Source organism: Mirounga angustirostris, unplaced genomic scaffold, assembly GCF_029215605.1.
Source record: "Mirounga angustirostris isolate CCGP_5_RB_7025 unplaced genomic scaffold, mMirAng1.0.hap1 SCAF_5, whole genome shotgun sequence".
Taxonomy (NCBI): domain Eukaryota; kingdom Metazoa; phylum Chordata; class Mammalia; order Carnivora; family Phocidae; genus Mirounga; species Mirounga angustirostris.
This window is the reverse complement of record NW_026991713.1, coordinates 175592983-175613127: the sequence shown is the minus strand read 5'-3', so window position 1 is coordinate 175613127 and position 20145 is coordinate 175592983. Positions and strand designations below refer to the sequence as shown.

General features: G+C 44.9%; 1 long non-coding RNA gene and 1 pseudogene across 1 annotated transcript; both read left to right on the top strand.

Moving 5' to 3' along the window:
- Positions 1-7684: 7684 nt before the first annotated feature.
- On the top strand, positions 7685-10711 carry LOC135364594 (uncharacterized). Its single transcript, XR_010412031.1, has 2 exons — positions 7685-7843; positions 8234-10711. It is a non-coding gene; the product is annotated as an uncharacterized LOC135364594 (long non-coding RNA).
- Positions 10712-15491: 4780 nt separating this feature from the next.
- LOC135364366 (large ribosomal subunit protein eL15-like) lies at positions 15492-18446 on the top strand (annotated as a pseudogene).
- The last annotated feature ends 1699 nt before the right edge of the window (positions 18447-20145 follow it).

Here is a 20145-nt window from a genome sequence, read left to right as displayed (position 1 = left end):
GAGAAGCGGACTCCCTGCCAAGCAGGGAGCCTGATGTGGGACTCGATCCCGGGACTCGAGGATCATGACCTGAGCCAAAGGCAGTGGCTCAACCAACTGAGCTACCCAGATGCCCTAAGTTTTCATTTTAATTCCAGTTAACATACAGTGTAATGTTAATTTCAGATACAATCTAGTGATTCAGCACTTCGTAGGTCACCTGGTGCTCCTCATGACAGGTGCAGTCCTTAATCTCCATCACCTATTTAACCCACCCCCTCCTCCCTCACCTCTGGTCACCATCAGTTCTCTGTAATTAAGAATCATTTCTAGGTTTGTCTCCCCCCCCCCCTTTGCTTATTTGTTTCGTTTCTTAAATTTCACATATGAGTGAAATCATATGCTGTCTTCAGAGACATATGCTGACTTAAATTTTGCTTAGCATAATACTCTAGCTCCATCCATGTTACTGCAAATGGCAAGATTTCATTCTTTTTTATGACTAATATTCCATTATACACACACACGCACATACCACATCTTTATCCATTCATTAATCGATGGACACTTGGGGTGCTTCCATATCTTGGCTATTGTAAATAATGCTGCTGTAAACATAGGGGTGCGTGTATCCTAAAAGGGAGAAGTCATTTAAAAATTTTTAGGTTGTATCATTTTGGCAATGAAAACTGAGGGAAGTTTGCTTTAGAAGTTAAGTTTTTATGGCTTTGTTTTTTGCCTTTGTGGATTCTGCTCTTAAGGATTGAACACAATCGGGCACCTGGGTGGCTCAGATGGTTAAGCGTCTGCCTTCAGCTCAGATCATGATCCCAGGGTCCTGGGATCGAGTCCCACATCAGGCTCCCTGCTCCTTGGGAGCCTGCTTCTCCCTCTGCCTCTCTCTCTCTCTCTCTCTCTGTCTCTCATGAATAAATAAATAAAATCTTGAAAAAAAAAAAAAGGAACACAATCCTTTTAAATTTAGAAGCACTTCCCATAGTACAAAATCTTGGACTTGGTTATTCACATATGGAAATCATAATTTTTAACATTGGAATGAACAGTGAGGTGTTGAGTGATTATGAAGTTGCAAGCCAATGACGAATAAGAAATTAAGAAACTTGCATTTAAACAGATCCTTGTAGGACTACTGGTTCTGTAAATAAGGCATGTTTATTTGGAGCTTGCTGTACATCACTGTGTATTCAAACAGACTATTTACTGTAGTTCTCCATAGAAAAAGAAATGTACTATAGAATTCTCGCTATATTCGCCCATAGATAATTTTAAAATTCTTTTTAAACCTTCCAAAGAGAGAGTTAAGGGGTCTCCTAAACAATCCAGATGAGCTCAGAGCAAGAAACTGTGCTCTTTGCCCTGGCTAGTGGTGGAAGCTTTGAAACACCCCATCTGAGTGATAGATTCAGTGTAGATATTTGAAGGAAGAGACCTAGAATCTAATAGGATGGTTGCTTCTACTTGGCTCCTCTTTGCTTCTAAAATGTTACCTTTTTTCCAATTTTATTTTTATCAAAACTTGATCAATCGGGTCAATGAAAGAGGCATTTGTGCTTAAACTGTGCAAACTTCTTTGAGCTCTACATTGGATTGACCGAAATTTGCCTAGGAAAGACTGTTTGCAAAGGGGCTTGCCGCTTAGGAGAGGCCATCTTCACAGGATACACTTTTCCTCCTCTTGGAACAGATGATCTTGCTTTATTGAGGCACATGTTTTTGTTTTTGTTTTTGTTTTTTTAAGATTTTATTTATTTATTTGAGAGAGAGAGAATGAGAGACAGCATGAGAGGGGGGAGGGTCAGAGGGAGAAGCTCGGCAGGGAGCCCGATGCGGGACTCGATCCCGGGACTCCGGGATCATGACCTGAGCCGAAGGAAGTCGCCTAACCGACTGAGCCACCCAGGCACCCGAGGCACATGTTTTAAGGGAAGTGTTTGGGTTGAGTTGGGAGGGGGTGTGGCGGCCCCCGCTGCATCCGACCATTGCATTGCCATCTTTATAGCTCGCGCCCGTTGGGTCTGAGTCGTCCTTGAGTGCTGTGTTTTCTTCCGGTAAACAGCTCCGTTATTTATGGGAGCAAGAGTGGGCTTTGCTGCAGTTTCACTCTGCTGGCGTCTTGAGTAGCTCTTTACAGTTAATTTTTCAAAGTGTTTAGTTACATAACAATATAAGGAGTTTTCCTGGGGCAGCTGTGCTTCACCTCCAGGGTATTGACAGGGGAATTCTCCAGTTAACCGAGTCACGCTTTCAGGTTTTTGTTTTTTTTTAAGGCAGTGGATTTATCCTGTTTTCCATCTCCTGCCTATTATTTCTGCTCTCATAAAATGAGTGATTTGTTTGAAGATTGGGGAATAGGCTCTGTTTTCTTTCTTTCTTTCTTTTTTTTTTTAAAGATTTATTGATTTATTTTAGAGAGTCAGGGGGAGGAGCAGAGGGAGAGGGAGAAGCAGACCCCACCCCACCGCCCGCTGAGCACAGAGCCAGATGTGGGGCCCTGATCCCAGCACCTGAGATCATGACCTGAGCAGAAATCAAACGGACACTTAACCAACTGTGCCATTCAGGCACCCCTAGGCTCTGTTTTCTTTCTTTTTTTTAAGATTTTGTCAGAGGGTGAGAGAGAGCTTACAAGCAGAGGGAGAAGCAGGCTCCCTGCTGAGCAAGGAGCCTGATGCGGGACTTGATCCCAGAACCCTGGGATCATGACCTGAGCCGAAGGCAGACGTTTAACTGTCTGAGCCACCCAGGCGTCCCCAACCTCCTTTTTTTTTTTAATTTTTAAGATTTTATTTATTCATCTGACAGACGCAGCAAGAGAGGGAACACAAGCAGGGGGAGCGGGAGAGGGAGAAGCAGGCCTCCTGCGGAGCAGGGAGCCCGATGGGGGTTCGGTCCCAGGACCCCGAGACCACGACCCAAGCCGAAGGCAGATGCCCAACAACTGAGCCACCCAGGCGCCCCCCCCTTTTTTTAAGATTTTATTAGGCTCTGTTTTCTAATTCTGGAAGCTTATCTCCTATTACACTGAAGTCTGCCAGCACTCTACCACTGCTGATTAATAACAAGACTTGGAGGAAGCATGTCTCTGCTCCTTTGACATGAGTTGCTGTATAGAGAAACAGAACCAATAGGATGTAGAGATACAGATAGACAAGGATAGTTGTTAGAGGAATTGGCTCACGCGATAGTGGAGGCTGAGAAGTCCCACCATCTGCCATCTGCACGCTGGAGAACCGGGAAAGCCGGTGGGCAAGGCCTGACGATTACGGAAGCTGATGGTGCTCCCGGTTCAAGTCTAAAAGCCCAAGAACCAGGAGCACAATGTCTGAGGGCAGAAGCTGGAGGTCTCAGCTCAAGTGAAGAGCGAGCAAAATTGCCCCTTAACTGCCTCCTTCCGTTCAGGCCCCACGTGGGTTGGATGATGCCCACCCAGATTTGCAAGGGCGACCCTTACTCTACCAGTTCTCTTCTGGAAACGCTCTTAGAGACACACCCAGAGATAATGTCCTACCAGGCATCCGGGCGTCCCTCAGCCCAGTCCAGTCGATGTAAAATTAACCATCACTGTCGTTCAGCTGCCTCTTGTCAGCTGAGTTCTCAGATGCCCTGAAAAGTCTGCTTTTTGTAGGACACCTGAGGGATGCCATAGCTAGGATACAGCAGTTTCTGGTCACCACCGCTCCCGCTCCGAGACTTGGTAAGTAAGGACTCACACCTGTGCAGAAAAACCTGCTTTTTGTAGGAGTGATCTGGGAAAGGAGGGGTGTTGTCTTATTTTCACTACAGGCACTTTGTTCTCTAGGTGGCAAGTGCCAACAGACACGTGTCTGAATTCATGCAGAAACTGAGAGCGCAGCAGTGGGGGGCACACCCCCCTTCCCCAGCCTTGTGCCTCAGGGGAGTGGGCTGATTCCGCTTCCCTGCACCCAGTTGAGGGGCAGCGGGCCTCACTGGTAGATTCATGTTCACATTTCCCACTCTGCCGTGTAAAACCAAGGTTTGACAAATAACGTGATTTTATTTATTTTTAATTTTTTAAAAAGATTTTATTTACAGGGGTACCAATGAACAGGTTTTAAAAGAAAACCCAGGGGTGCCTGGGTGGCTCAGATGGTTAAGCATCTGCCTTCGGCTCAGGTCATTATCCCAGGGTCCTGGGATTGAGCCCTACATCGAGTCCCACATCGGACTCCTGGCTCAGCGGGGAGCCTGCTTCTCCCTCTCCCTCTGCCCCTCTCCCTGCTCATGCTCTCTCTCTCTGTGTGTCTCAAATGAATGAATAAAATCTTTAAAAAGAAAAAAAAAAAAAAGAAAACCCAGGACTTTTTGGTCGTGCTAATAGCCATATCAAAATACTTAAACTGTGAAAAAGATGACACATTTTTCCCACTGAGAAAGGAGGAGGCCTCCACAGGATTTCAGCCCTGGGGTGTCTTACTCCCCGGGGCAGGTTTCTCGGCCTGAACTGTTCTCATCTGAAATGAACTGGGCATTTTCATCCTTTTTCTGGATCTCCCTTCCTCCTCCCAACACACTAAAACCCAGGGCACTGAGTAGTGAAGTGGTCAAGGTCAAGTCTGAGAGTGAAGTGCTAGGTATTTTGCCACTTTCATGGTCAAAGGACAAACTCACGGCTAACCTACAGGAAGCTGATGGAAAAAATCATTTTTTTCATGTAATATTCACCATATTAAGTGATGTGTTAAAATAAAAAGGTTGGTTCCAATTTCCGAGGACCCTTTTTAGAGACCATGTGACAAATTCAGGGAATTAAAGAGTCTCAGAGTACGGGGATTACGTTCAACCCCAATACACGATATTCTCCTGGAACCAAAGTGTGGTGTTTGATTACAATGCTCTCGTTAAGAGAATCCCTCACATAGGAAAAAGAGGAGACGCTGATTTTAACAAATTCCAACAGTATTACAGTATTAACAGTACTTACTTTTATTTTACTTTTTTAAGATTTTGTTTATTTGACAGAGACAGAGGGAACACAAGCAGAGGGAGTGGGAGAGGGAGAAGCAGGCTTCCCACTGAGCAGGGGGCCCGATGTGGGGCTCGATCCCAGGACCCTGGGATCATGACCTGAGCCCAAGGCAGACGTCTAACGACTGAGCCACTAGGCGCCCTGGTACAGGGCTTTTTTGAAGGTATTATTTCTGAAGCTGTGGGGGGCATTTCGTGTTACACTTGGAGTTGGCAGATGAGGTCAAATGTGTGAAAAGGTCAAGCTTTTTTTTTTTTTAAAGATTTTATTTATTTATTTGAGAGAGAGAATGAGAGAGACATAGAGCACATGAGAGGGGGGAGGGTCAGAGGGAGAAGCAGACTCCCTGCTGAGCAGGGAGCCCGATGTGGGACTCGATCCCGGGACTCCAGGATCATGACCTGAGCCGAAGGCAGTCGCTTAACCAACTGAGCCACCCAGGCGCCCAAGCTTTACTTATTTTAAAAGATATTATTTTAAAATATTTTATTTATTTATTTGAAAGAGAGAGAGCACAGAGGGAGAGTGAGAGGGAGAAGCAGACTCCCTGCCAAGCAGTTATTAATTTGTCAGAGTGAGCACACACAAGCAAGGGGAGCAGTTGAGGGAGAAGCAGGCTCCCCACTGAGCAGGGAGCCCAATGCGGGGCTCGATCCCAGGACCCTGGGATCATGACCTGAGCTGAAGGCAGACGCTTAACTGACTGAGCCACCTAGGCGTCCCAAGTTGTTCCTTTATTACGTGGCCTTTATTAATCTGGACACATTTCAGGGGTATATTCTCACCTCCCTCTGAAGGTGAATGAGTGGAGCAAGCCCCAGTGGATGGGATACTCCTGCCCTGATAATGTGTATTTAGTGAACCAGAGTCATTTTAATGGAGCTGCCTAATTTGGGGGGAATGAATGGGGTGTGAAGCAAAGCCGCCGGCCCCCCACCCGTCCACCACCTGTCTGTCATGTGAGGCTCACTTTTGCCACAAGAGGGAGCCACATGTCCACTTAGGGAGTGTCCCTTCAGGGACGACCTTGGTTTGGAGTTTTTTTTGGTTGTTTATTTTATTTATCCGAATTTGAACTCAAAAACTAACATAAAAATGCTGGACTTAATTCAGTTTGGTGTGGTTAAGCTCAGAGAGCGTGATTTATCAAACCTTACAACAAGATTTAACTCTTGAACTCAACACCCGTAGATGGTGCTTTAAAACAAAAAGATAAATGTGTTGGAAACATTAATTTGATGGGTTTATTTTTATTTTTTATTTTGGACAGTGACTTTCAGTATGAAAACACATTTTCTTTTTTTTTTAAGTAGGCTTCACGCCCAGTATGGAGCTTCACAGGGGCTTGAACTCACAAACCTGAGATCGAGACCTGAGCTGAGATCAAGAGTCAGACGCTTAACTGACTGAACCACCCAGGCGCCTCTGAAACCACATTTTCTCACAGTATCGAGAAGAGCAGTGGTTTTGTTCTGAGGGAGCTTGTCAGAGAATTCGCTTCTACCCAGGGATGCACACAGCCTCCCGGGCAGCTGAGCCCCAATGGGTCCCTTCAGATTGGTCGGGTCGTGGGTCCGTGGTGACTCAGCTTGGGCCACAGTGGGCTCGTCCTGAGCCTGACCCATGTGTGAGAGCCTCTTGGAGACCCTGACAGGGAAATTTGCCACAGGAATCAGTCAAGTTTTCACTGGAGAAATCACAACTTTAGATTTCTTTTTGTGGCTCTTGGTGAAATGCTTTTAAAACGTCGGATCCGTTAAAATATTGGGAAGTACTATTGTTCTGTATACTGCTCTTCCAGTGCCTTTTTGTAAAAGATCTGTCAGGGACTTTTCCTAAATGATAAATTGGGATAATAGAGCACATATAAATAGCAGATAAGCTATTTAATTTCTTGGAAATGTTCTGAGTACCACTTAGGACTTACTAAAATAAAGCAGTTTATTTGAATAAACTCCAGGCTTCCTTTGTTAGATGTTTCCGTTTACTCTCTTGGGGAAGAATTGCTAGGATGTCGCTCCCTTTCTCCTGCTTGATTCAGAATGTAGTTATTCAGAGCCGCTTACATACATTTTGCAAGGTCACCAAACCTGACATGGTTTTTTAAAATAAAACTCATCTTCATGTTACGGAGCTCCTATTTTTATGCACATGGTTCGCCAGATTGGCTGTTGTTGTAAGATGCTTCAGAATGAGGATGTTTTATTAAAAAAACTAACCATCATGTCCTAACTCCAAAGACCTTTTCAGCGGCCATCAGGCAGTTGGCCATTCCGATAGCTAACAGCCATTCATTGAGTCCCCACCCATGCCTAGGGGCGAGGCAGTGACTACTAGTTGAATGCTCTCTGAAATCCTCAGAACTATCCTGAAACACAGTGGTTTTCATTTCAGGACTGAAGGAGACACGAAGGCGAGAGAGCATAGCTGCTAACTGGCAGAATTACGATTTAACCAGTTTGCTGGGCAGGTTTTGTTTTTTTTTTTTCCTGGTCACATCCCTTCAAGATAGTCATTCAACATCCAGGAAATATTCACCGGGCGTCTACTGTGTAAGGCATCCTCTTAGGTGTTGGAGACTCAGCGGAAAGTAAAACCAAGCCCCAGGGGCGCCTGGGTGGCTCAGTCAGTAGAGCACGGGACTCTTTTTTTTTTTTTTTTTTTAAGATTTTATTTTTATTTATTCATTAGAGACAGAGAGAGAGAGAGGCAGAGGGAGAAGCAGGCTCCCAAGGAGCAGGGAGCCCGATGTGGGACTCGATCCCAGGACCCTGAGACCACGACCTGAGCCGAAGGCAGACGCTTAACGACCGAGCCACCCAGGCGCCCGAGCACGGGACTCTTGATCTCGGAGTCGTGAGTTCAAACCCCAAGTTGGGCGTAGATACTACTTAAAAAAAATACGACCAAGCCGGCTGTCCTCTCAGAGCCGAGCAGTTCATACTGGTTCCTCATTCAGTAATGAGCGAAAGAAGCAAGGTACAAGCAGGTGTGAATGGGGAAGTGGAAGGTCTTTGCTGTTAAAAAATACCTATATTTGCTATTTGACTTTCTGATTGTGAAAATGAGAAAGGTCCCACCAAAGAACCCGGGTTTTGTCTAGAGAGGATGACACTGCTAACTGGTATTGGCGAGGTCTCCAAGGATGAAAGCCAGGTCCCCCCCACTTTGTCTTGAATCTTTCCTAACCTCAGGCTGTATCACGGCCATGTCAGCCTCAGACTTTCTTTTCTTTTTTTTTTTAAGATTATGCACGTATGTATGTATGTATTTGACAGAATGAGAGAGCAGTCTCCTGAGATGAGGAATGAGAGAGGCAGAGGGAGAAGCAGGCTCCCCGCCCAGCAGGGAGCCCGACGCGGGGCTCGGTTCCAGGACCCCGGGATCATGACCTGAGCCGAAGGCAGACGCTTAACCGACCGAGCCACCCAGGCGCCCCAGCCTCAGACTTTTTTTAAGATTAAAAAACAAAAAACAAAAAAACAAAAAACAACTTGAATGAATCTAAAGTTGTGAAAATTATACTGGTGCTACCCAATACAGCAGCTCCTACCGCATGTGACTACTTAAATTTTAATTAAAATAAATTGAAGAAAAGTCCAGTTCCTCACTCATACCAGCCACCTTTCCAGTGCTTCGTACTTACCTGCAGCTAACAGCCATGGCAGTGAAAATGCAGAGAAAGAACATTTCTCTCATGGAAAGTTCTATCGGACAGAAGGTATGTCACAGACATACTTGTGACCATTTTGCTTCTTCGGGATACGAAGATCTTTGACATATTAGAGTGTGTGACTTTAGCTTTAACCACCCCTGGCCCCCCCTCCCATCAAACTAAGACAAAAACACTATTCTCTTGAAGTGGGGGGAAAGGGTATCACAAGTTTGCACATGATTTTCTGAGAGCTTTGCTCGACAAGAAGGGATTGTCTTAGTCTCTCACTTTGTATCGTGTATTCATGAGTGTATTAGGGTTCTGGAAAGAAAAGGAAGCAATAGTGTACAGAAGGCATAAAAGAGATTGATGATGGGCGTGGGCTTCTGCCATTTTGGAGGCTGACACGAGCCATGATACGCTCTTTGCAAGCTGGAGAAGCAGAAGAGCAGGTGACAGGACACCCCAAGACCAGAAGCAGGAGCTCCGGCAACTGAGGACAAGAGAAGATGCATGTCCCAGCTCAAGAAGAGGGAATCTGCCCTTCCGCTGCCTTTTTGTTTTATTCAGGCCCACGGCTGCCTGCCCACATTGGTTTGGGCAGATCTTTATGAGTCTACCGATTCAAATGCTAATCTCTCAGAAACACCCTCACCGGACACACCGGAAATAATGTCCTATCAGCAGTCTGGGCATCCTTAGCCCGGCCAAGTCGACACGTAAAATTTAACCATCACGGGGAAGCCCTTCACGACCCCAAGATCAAGAGTCGCATGCTCTACTGATTGAGCCGGCCAGGCGTCCTTCTCTCTCTCTGGAAGGAAGATGTGAAAGTTTAGCACAGTGCCAGGTACATGCAAGGTCTGGGACACAGAGTGGCATCCTCTCTTCATCTTTATAGGATTCTGTAGATTTAAAAATATACTTTAAAATGTAGAGCCGTTGGGCCCTCTCAGTTAAACTCTAAGCATTTTGTGGCCCAGTGGCAACAAGTTTTAAAGTCTCTTTCAACCCTGCACCTTTTGAAAACTGTCAGCTTCCGTGAGACTTGTCACCCCAGCCGGTGATGTTAGGGAAGGAGGGTGCACCGTGGTGTAGTACACTCCAAAGGAAAAACACGCACAGGTTGAAAGCCTGACCTTGGCTCTGGTCACGGGAGTTGATGATTCATGAGAACATCCTGTATGGCCCCCGTTCTAGAGCCACTTGGGGACTCAAACCGTGAGAGAGGACAGCGTGAGGAATCCAGGCAGGTCTTGGAGGCTGTTGTCCCCCTAGACCTGAGGGTTTTACCAAGGAATCTTTGAGCTCCTTCCAGTTTCCAGCTTGGTCTCCCCCTTGTCGCCTCCAAAAATAGAATTTGGAACTTATTCCCCATGTGACCTAATGCGTGTCACACTCGTGGGCAGGAAGTGAATGCTTTCCTGCCAGGCCCGAGCCGTCCCCAGGAGATGGTCTGGGAAGGAATGCCTTCTCTGTCCTACTTCACGACAGAATGTCAGCACGCTTATTGTAAGGCTACTTTCTTCAGTCCGAAAACACGGCATGCTCTTCAAAACGGCAGCAAAAGAGGTCAGATTGGCTAGATTCGGATGATCCTGGGTGTTTACGCTTCCTAAAGTATGGTCAGCTATTAGTAATCATGCCCTCCATCCTCTTGACCCCTGTTCTGGGCTCTGTGCGGCTCATAAAAATGGTGAGGTCGGCTCATTAGGGAAACACTCACATCCTCTAGACGATTAGAGCAGACAACAGAATTTGGCTCGTTGACCCAACGTACGGCTGACTGAAGCAGGCAGGCCATGGCTTGAAATGTTTGGCAATAGTAATTTGGGGTTTCCGGGATTTGCAGTAAGAATCGGACGTCCTCGGGGTGGCTCAGTCGTTAGGCGTCTGCCTTCGGCTCGGGTCATGATCTCAGGGTCCTGGGATCGAGCCCCGCATCGGGCTCCCTGCTCAGCGGGAAGCCTGCTTCTCCCTCTCCCCCTCCCCCTGCTTGTGTTCCCTCTCTCGCTGTGTCTCTCTCTATCAAATAAATAAATAAAATCTTAAAAAAAAAAAAAAAAGAATCGGACGTCCTCATTTCATCGTGACTGTGTGCCAGGGTGTAAGGATACACAGTGAGCAGGACCCGAGATAGTCTGGAACATCCACGGGTTGGGGAGGAAAGTGACACCCAAGCCCGTCATTAACTGCCTTTGCGTGTTGAGATCTCTCACAATGTCAGGTACTTAGTGTCCCTGAACTGTACACTTACAGATGCTTAATTTTATGTGAGGTATATTTTACTACCAAAACAAACCAAACAAAACTTAAAAAAAAAAACTTTTGAGGAGAAATGACCAAGGCTGTGGAGTCTTTTTTTTTTTTTAATATTTTATTTATTTGACAGAGAGAGACACAGCGAGAGAGGGAACACAAGCAGGGGAAGTGGGAGAGGGAGAAGCAGGCCTCCCGTAGAGCGGGGAGCCCGATGCAGGGCTCGATCCTAGGACCCTGGGACCATGACCTACTCCCCCTCTGGCTCTGGCTCTCTTGTTCCTGAGGGAGGAGTGAGGACACTGTTTGCCTAGCTACAGATCTTAACCCTCCGTATGGACTGAACTGTGCGCCACCCACCCCCATTCATAGCTTGAAGCCCGAACCTCCAATGTGAAGGTATTTGGAGACAGGGCCTTTAGGAGGTAGTTATTTTTAGATGAGGTCATGAGGGTGGGACCCCCACGATGGGATTACTGACCTTTCTTTCTTTCAATTCAATTAGTTAACATATAATGTATTATTGGTTTCAGAGGTAGAGGTCAGTGATTCATCAGTCTTATATAATACCCAGTGCTCATTACATCACGTGCCCTCCTTAATGCCTGTCACTCAGTTACCCCAACCCCCCACCCCACCCCCTCCAGCAACCCTCAGTTTGTTTCCTATGATTAAGAATCTTACGGTTTGTCTCCCTCTCTGATTTCGTCTTGTTCTATTTTTCCTTCCCTTCCCCTGTGCTCCTCTGTTTTGTCTCTTAAATTCCGCATATGAGACGATGGACTCTGAAAAACAAACAGGGTTCTGGAGGGGAGGAGGGTGGGAGGATGGGTTAGCCTGGTGGTGGGTATTGAGGAGGGCACATTCTGCATGGAGCACTGGGTGTTATGCACAAACAATGAATCATGGAACACTTCATCTAAAACTAATGATGTAACGTATGGGGATTAACATAAGAATAAAAAAAAATTCCACATATGAGTGAGCTCCTAGGATAATTGTCTTCCTCTGACTTATTTCACTTAGCATAATACCATCTAGTTCCATCCACATTGTTGCAAATGGCAAGGTTTCATTTTTTTTTTTTGATGGCTGAGTAGTATTCCACTGTGTGTGTATCTTCTTTATCCATTTATCTGTTGATGGACATCTGGGCTCTTTCCATAGTTTGGCTATTGTGGACATTGCTGCTATAAACATTGGGGTGTGGGTGCCCCTTTGGATCACTACATTTGTATCTTCAGGGTAAATCCCTAGTAGTGCAATTCTTGGGTTGTAGGGTAGCTCTATTTTCAACTTTTTGAGGAGCCTCCATACTGTTTTCCAGAGTGACTGCACCAGCTTGCATTCCCACCAACAGTATAGGAGGATTCCCCTTTCTCTGCATCCTCGCCAACATCTGTTGTTTCTTGACTTGTTCATTTTAGCCATTCTGACCGGTGTGAGGTGGTATCTCGTTGTGGTTTTCTTCCCTGATGCCGAGTGATGTGGAGCATTTTTTCATGTGTCTGTTGGCCATTTGGATGTCTTCTTTGGAGAAATGTCTGTTCATGTCTTCTGCCCATTTCTTGATTGGATTATTTGTCTTTTGGGTATTGAGTTTGATAAGTTCTTTATAGATATTTGGGCACTAGCCCTTTATCTGATAAGACATTTGCAAATATCTTCTCCCATTCTGTTGGTTGTTTTTTGGTCTTGTGGACTGTGTTTTTTTTTGCTGTGCAAAAGCTTTTTATCCTGATGAAGTCCCAATAGTTCATTTTTGCCCTTGCTTCCCTTGCCTCTGGCGATGTTTCTAGGAAGAAGTAGCTGCGGCTGAGGTCGAAGAGGCTGCCTGTGTTCTCCTCGAGGATTTTGATGGATTCCTGTCTCACATGTAGATCTTTCATACAAAAATATGAAATATGTCTTTCACACACAAAAATATGTGTGTGGTGTAAGGAAATGGTCCAGTTTCATTCTTCTGCATGTGGCTGTCCAGTTTTCCCAACACCATTTGTCAAAGAGACTGTCTTTTTCCCATTGGATATTCTTTCCTGCTTTGTCAAAGATTAGTTGACCACAGAGTTGAGGGTCCATTTCTGGGCTCTCTATTCTGTTCCATTGATCTATGGGTCTGTTTTTGTGCCAGTACCATACTGTCTTGATGATGATAGCTTTGTAATAGAGCTGGAAATCCGGAATTGTGATGCCGCCAGCTTTGGTTTTCTTTTTCAACATCCATTTGGCTATTCGGGGTCTTTTCTGGTTCCATACAAATTTTAGGACTATTTGTTCCAGCTCTGTGAAAAAAGTTGATGGTATTTTGATAGGGATTGCATTGAATGTGTAGATTGCTCTAGGTAGCGTAGACATTTTAACAATATTTGTTTTTCCAATCCATGAGCATGGAATGTTTTTCCATTTCTTTGTGTCTTCCTCAATTTCTTTCATGAGTGTTCTATAGTTTTCTGAGTACAGATCCTTTGTCTCTTTGGTTAGGTTTATTCCTAGGTATTTTATGGTTTTTGGTGTAATTATAAATGGGATCAACTCCTTAATTTCTCTTTCTTCAGTCTCATTGTTAGTGTATAGAAATGCAACTGATTTCTGTGCATTGATTTTATATCCTGCCACTTTGCTGAATTCCTGTATGAGTTCTAGTAATTTGGGGGTGGAGTCTTTTGGGTTTTCCACATAGAGTATCATGTCATCTGTGAAGAGTAAGAGTTTAACTTCTTTGCCAATTCGGATGCCCTTTATTTCTTTTTGTTGTCAACAAGGCATCTTTCTTGATTAAAACTCTTCACAGTGTAGGGATAGAAGGACCATACCTCAATATTATAGAAGCCATCTACGAGAAGCTCACAGCGAATATCATGCTCAATGGGGAAAAACTGAGAACTTTCCCCCTAAGGTCAGGAACATGTCAGTGATGTCCACTCTCACCACTGTTGTGCAACATAGTACTAGAAGTCCTAGCCTCATCAATCAGACAAGAAAAATGGATTAGTGTCTTTATAAGAAGAGGAAGAGACCAGAGTGCACTCTATTTCTCTGCCATGTGAGGACACAGCAAGTAGGTGGCCATCTACAAGCCAGCAAGAAGGCCCTCACCAAGAACAAACCTCCTGGCACCTCGATCTCGTATTTGGAGCCTACAGAACAGTAAGAAAGGAATGTCTGTTGTTCAAGCCCCCGGTCTGTAGTGTTTTGTTATAACAGCCCAGGATGACGAAGACACCCTCAGAGTGCAATGCGTGTTTCACTTGTAGGGATGTCTGCAGACCTGGGATGTCCTGACCCTCTGCTTCTCAGAGGGAAGGGTGCCTGAAGCACTGGTTGGTACACTTCTTAGAGAGTATGCCCCCCAAAATGCCAAGATAATCACCTCCTACCTTGCTGCTACAGAAGCCCATGGGGAGATCACAGAGAAACATACAGACATGACTACCTTTTCTCTATTATGAACTTTACAATGTTGTCTTGGCCCTCAAGCTTAGAGAAGGGAAGGAAACTAATTTGGCCTGGTGTCCATATATGGATGTCACTCTCTTTTTGGGGTAATAAAAATGTTCTAAATTTGATTGTGGCGATGGTTGCACGACTATGACTATACAAAAGCCATTGAATTGTACACTCTAATTTTTATTTATTTTTTAGTAATCTCTGTGCCCAACGTGGGGCTTGAACTCACAACCCCAAGATCAAGAGTCACATGCTCTTCCAACTGAGCCAGCCAGGTGCCCCGAATTGTATACTTTAAATGGATGGATTGTATGGTGTATAAGTTGTATCTCAATAAAGCAGTTTAAGTGAAACCAGTAATTCTATGCTAGAGTCAGTTAAAGGGGAGGAATGAAGAGAGTAATGGGATGGAAGCTAGGGAAGCCTAAGTTACAGACAGACATGCCACACTCAGTGGTTCTTAGCGTGGGGTGGGGGGGTAGCTGGACTGACCCATAGGGGGCATTTGGAAATGTGGGTGTTGGTTGGTTGATTCCGTGACTTGGGAAGTGCCTTGGCATTGAGGGGGTGAGAGCCAGAGAAGCTAAACATCCTGCAATGCCTACATCAGTCCTGCACACTAAGAATTATCCCAATACTAGCACCCCATTTCCTACCCCCTCCCTCCAACCAAAAAACTTTGCTTGGGGGAGATTTCTTGACATTAGCATTTATGTATTTTAGTACTTTTCTACACAAGGCTTTGAAAAGCTCTGTTGCATTTTTGCAACCATAGGAATAAATTCACATCAGCTTCTATGCCCTCAGCTTTATGAGGTATAACTGACAAAATTGTAAGATATATATATATATATATTTTTTAAAGATTTTATTTATTTATTTGACAGAGACATAGCGAGAGAGGGAACACAAGCAGGGGGAGTGGGAGAGGGAGAAGCAGACCTCCCGCTGAGCAGGGAGCCCGATGCGGGGCTCAATCCCAGGACCCCGGGATCATAACCTGAGCCGAAGGCAGATGCTTAATGAATGAGCCACCCAGGTGTCCCAAAATTGTAAGATATTTAAAGTATAGGGACGCCTGGGTGGCTCAGTCAGTTAAGCATCTGCCTTTGGCTCAGGTCATGATCCTAGGGTCCTGGGATCGGCCCCCGCATCGGGCTCCCTGCTCAGTGGGGAGTCTGCTTCTCCCTCTCCCCCCCTGCTCATGCTCTCTCTCTAGCTATCTCTCTCTCAAATGAATAAATACAATCTTTAAAAATATATACATTGTGATAATTTGATATATATGTGTGTATATATGTATGTATGTGTGTGTGTGTATACACACGTATATGTATATAATGAAAGCATTTCCTCCCATCTAGTTCATTAGGACATCCATCACCATATATAGTTGATAGCACTGTGTTGTATAATTGAAATTCGCTAAGAAAGTAGAACATCTACTTTCATGTCCACATTAGATTCCCAGACCTTATTTATCTTATAGCTGAAAGCTTGTACCCTTTTACTAACATCTCACTATTCCCGCCCCCACCCCCAACCCAGCCTCTGCCAACCGCTTTTCTACTTTTCTGTTTCTATGAGTTTGACTTTTTTTTTTTTTAGATTCCACATATAAGTGATGCCACACAATATTTGTCTTTCTCTGTCTGGCTTATTTCACTCAGCATAATGCCTTCAAGCTCCATCCATGTTGTCACAAATGACAGGATTTCCCTCTTTCTCATGGCTGAAGAATCCTCCATTGTATGTATGTATACGTACCTCTCATCTTCTTTATCCTTGCATCTGCTGATGGACCTTAAGGTTGCTTTCACATCTTGGCAATTGTGAATAATGCAGCAATGAGCACAGGAGTGTAGCTATCTCTTCAATATCCTGTTTTCGTTTCCTTTGGATGTATACCCAGCAGTGGGAGTGCCGATCATATGGTGGTTCTATTTTAGTCTTTTGAGGAATTTCCATACTGTTTTTCTTAGTGGCTGCACCAATTTATATTCCCACAAATGGAGCAGGAAGGTTCCCTTTTACCCGCTTCCTTGCTAAGGCTTGTTGTTGATATCTCTTGTCTTTTGGATGACAGCCATCCAAATGTGAGGTGAGATCTCATTGTAGTTTTGCTTTGCATTTCTTTTTTTTTTTTTAACTTTATTTTATTTATGTCACCTCTACACCCCACGTGGGGCTTGAACTCATGACCTCGAGATCGAGAGTCGCATGCTCTTACGCCTGAGCCAGCCAACGTGTCCCTGGTTTGCATTTCCCTGATAATGAGTGATATTGAGCACCTTTTCATGGACCTGTGGGCCACCTGTCTGTCTCCTTTGGAAAAATGTCTCTGCAGTTTCTTCTGCCCAGTTTTAAATTGGATTTGTTTGTTTGCCCTTGGAGTTGTGTGAGTTCTTTGTAGCTTTTGGATATTAACCACCTCTTATCAGAGGGATGGCTTGCAATTATTTTTTTTCCCCATTCCATAGGTGGCCTTTCATTTTGCTGGTCGTTTCCTTTGCTGTGCAGAACATTTTTAGCATGATGTAGTCTATTTTTGCTTTCGTTGCCTTAGTTTTTGGTATCCTGCATCCGTTTTTGATTCTTGTACTGGATCAAACTAAGCCAAGAGCTGGTCTGTCCTTAAGCCCAGAGGTCCTCACTTCTGCGGGATCCGTTGGCTCTGGTTTCTTCCTTGGGGTCTCACCCAGGTTTTGTTATTTGTTTAGAGGTTATTTTTAGCCAGCTGGACCAGTTTTGAGGTAAATCTTTTGGGTACTTGCATGGCATTATTTTTTTTAACTGATCATGACTATTTTAAACTGAGTGAATATAAGTTCTAGGGCAGAAACATTTCCTTTTTAAGGCGCTGTTTCTCTGGCAGTTAGAAAAACTAATCCAAAAGATTAGCAAAAATAGCCTCTCATTAAATAGCTTGAATCTAGGGAAATGCAGGCATTTCTTCTGTTCAGTGAACCTCTCTAGGGTGAGAGCAAGAAAGAAGAGAAGCCGAGGATTGCTGCGGACATCTGTGGATAGTGAAGTCCTTACCGGAACCAAGATTTCTTTTGTTTCAAACCAGGAAGCTTACCTTCCTCGGTGATAAACAGTATATACCTGACCCAAAAATACATTGCCAAAAATTTAAGTCAAAGCAGTAGTCTGCTGGGGAGAAAAGCTCTTTCCTTTCTATCTGGGGGCAGTCATCAGTGCAAAGGTAAGCCAAGATGGGTGCTTACAGGTACGTCCAGGAGCTATGGAGGAAGAAGCAATCGATATTATGCACTTTCTTCTTGGGGTACAGTGCTGGCAGGACCACCAGATCTCTGCCCTCCACAGGCCGCCCCCCCCCCCACGCAACCCGGCCTGATAAAGCGTGCAGACTGCGAGACAAGGGCAAGCAAGGTTATGTCATATACCAGATCCTTGTGTGATGGGGTGGCCGCCCAGTTCCTAAGGGTGCAAGCCTGTCCATCATGGTGCTAACCAGCTCAAGTTTGCCCGAAGCCTACAGTCTGTTACAGAGGAGCGAGCTGGACGCCACCGTGGGGCTCTGACAGTCTTGAATTCTTACTAGTTTGGTGAAGATTACATGTACAAATTCTTTGAGGTTATCCTCATCGATCCATCCCATAAAGCTATCAGAAGGAATCCTGGCACCCAGGGGATCACCAAACCAGTCCACAAGCACAGGGAGATGTGAGGGCTGACATCTGCAGGCCACCAGCATGTGGCCTTGGAAAGCGTCCCAAGTTCCAGCACACCACTGGTGGTTCTCGCGGGAGGGTGGGGTGGTGCGTGGAGAAGAGGCAATCCTCTTCAGCTCACCATGGCCACTAGCATGAGTAATGTTTGTGAAATTCTTACCAAAGTAACGATTTAGGACAGGCGTGTCTGCTTAAATGTGTTCTTTAATTTGTCTGTTAAAATGAATTGTCTGGATGTGCCTGGGTGGCTCAGTGGTTTAAGCGTCTGCCTTTGGCTCGGGTCATGATCCCAGGGTCCTGGGATCAAGCCCCACATTGTGCTCCCTGCTTAGCGGGGAGTCTGCTTCTGCCCCTCCCCCCATTCATGTGCTCGCTCTCTCTCTCTCTCTCTCTCTCTCTCTCTCGGTCTTAAATAAATAAATAAAATCTTTAAAAATAAAGAAAAATAAAATGAGTTGTCTGCAGATTGTTCCATGAATGGATTGTCAAATAATGAAATTTAAACTGCTATAATGTTTGAAGACTGTAAGTGATGGTGTACCTTGTTTCTAATCAGATGAACCCATTTGTCTTTGCTTTATCTTATTAGGGAGTTTATACAAGAGTGTTAAAAATGTTGTTTGCAGGGGGTGGGGGGAGCGCCTGGCTGGCTCAGTAGGTAGAGCATGAGACTCTTGATCTTGGGGTTGTGAGTTTGAGCCCCATGTTGGGTGTAGCAATTACTTAAAAAAGTAAAATCTTTAAAACAAATAAAACAAAATGCTGTTTGGTACGATAGGTGTGAAATAAATTCTGTAAAAGTGGAATGCAGAAGCTAGCCATGTAGATTTGTTGGTGCGTGTGTTGAAACCTACAACTTCACTGGGGTGATGCAATGCTCTTCTGGATTACTCTGCAATGGCTGTTTTTAGGGGTTTGGTAAGAACAAGCGCATTGCATTGGATTTTGCTTGGAAATGTGAAGAATATCTTAATCTTTTTTCATGATCGTATGCAGGATAATAAAGTTAACGAAGTAGAGCCCACATTTTTAGGTTGAATCCAATATTCCATTTATGTAACTGCTGTTTCTTTCTTCTTTTCTTTTCTTTTTTTTTTTTAAAGATTTTATTTATTTATTTGACAGAGAGACAGCAAGAGAGGGAACACAAGCAGGGGGAATGGGAGAGGGAGAAGCAGGCTTCCCGCGGAGCAGGGAGCCCGATGCGGGGTTCAATCCCAGGACCCTGGGATCATGACCTGAGCTGAAGGCAGATGCTTAACGACTGAGCCACCCAGGCGCCCCGTAACTGCTGTTTCTAAAAGAATAGTTAAAAGAATGCCACCATTTTTGGGAGAATTGAATAACCTGTTGCAAGAGGGTTCTCTTACGAATGAAAATAAATCCTGTTTAGCCTGAGCAGAAAGAAAAAAAGAAAGGAAGGAAGGAAGGAAGAGAGAGGGAAGGAGGGAGGGTGGGTGCTAACTTCCTTTGGGTCACCCCTGGGCATCCCTGGTTTATCTCAGTGGGTTTAATTGGTTTCTGCATGTTTGGGAATCAGTAGGTCCTGAAGCTCTCTCCACAGGTGTGGGGGTACAAGTCTCAGCCCCCACAGGCCCAGAAGCAGGCTTTGCCTTCCAAGGTTGTAGGTAAACAGAATATTTCCATTTGGGAAGTGTTTGAAGTTGCTTTTTAACTTAAAGCAGCCTTGAAAAAAAATTATGCTAAGTGAAATAAGCCAGACACAAAAGGACCAATATTGTATGATTCTACTTCGGTAAGGGACCTAGAGTAGTCAAGTCCTAGAGACAGAAAGTAGAAGGTGGGCGCAAGGGGCTGGGGGAAGGGATGGGGGTCAGTGTTTAATGGGGACAGAGTTGCAGTTTGAGAAGATGAGAAAGTTCTGGAGATGGGGGTTGGTGATGGTTGCACACCAGTGTGAATGTACTTAATGCCCCTTAACTGGACACTTAAAACTGGTTAAAATGATAAATTTTATGTTTTGGATATTTTGCCACACACACACACACAAACACATACAGAAACACATACACACCATTAGCCGGTAGCAAGCTCCCTGGGCAGGGGGCTCAGTAGGAAGATTTGGGAGTCCATCAGAC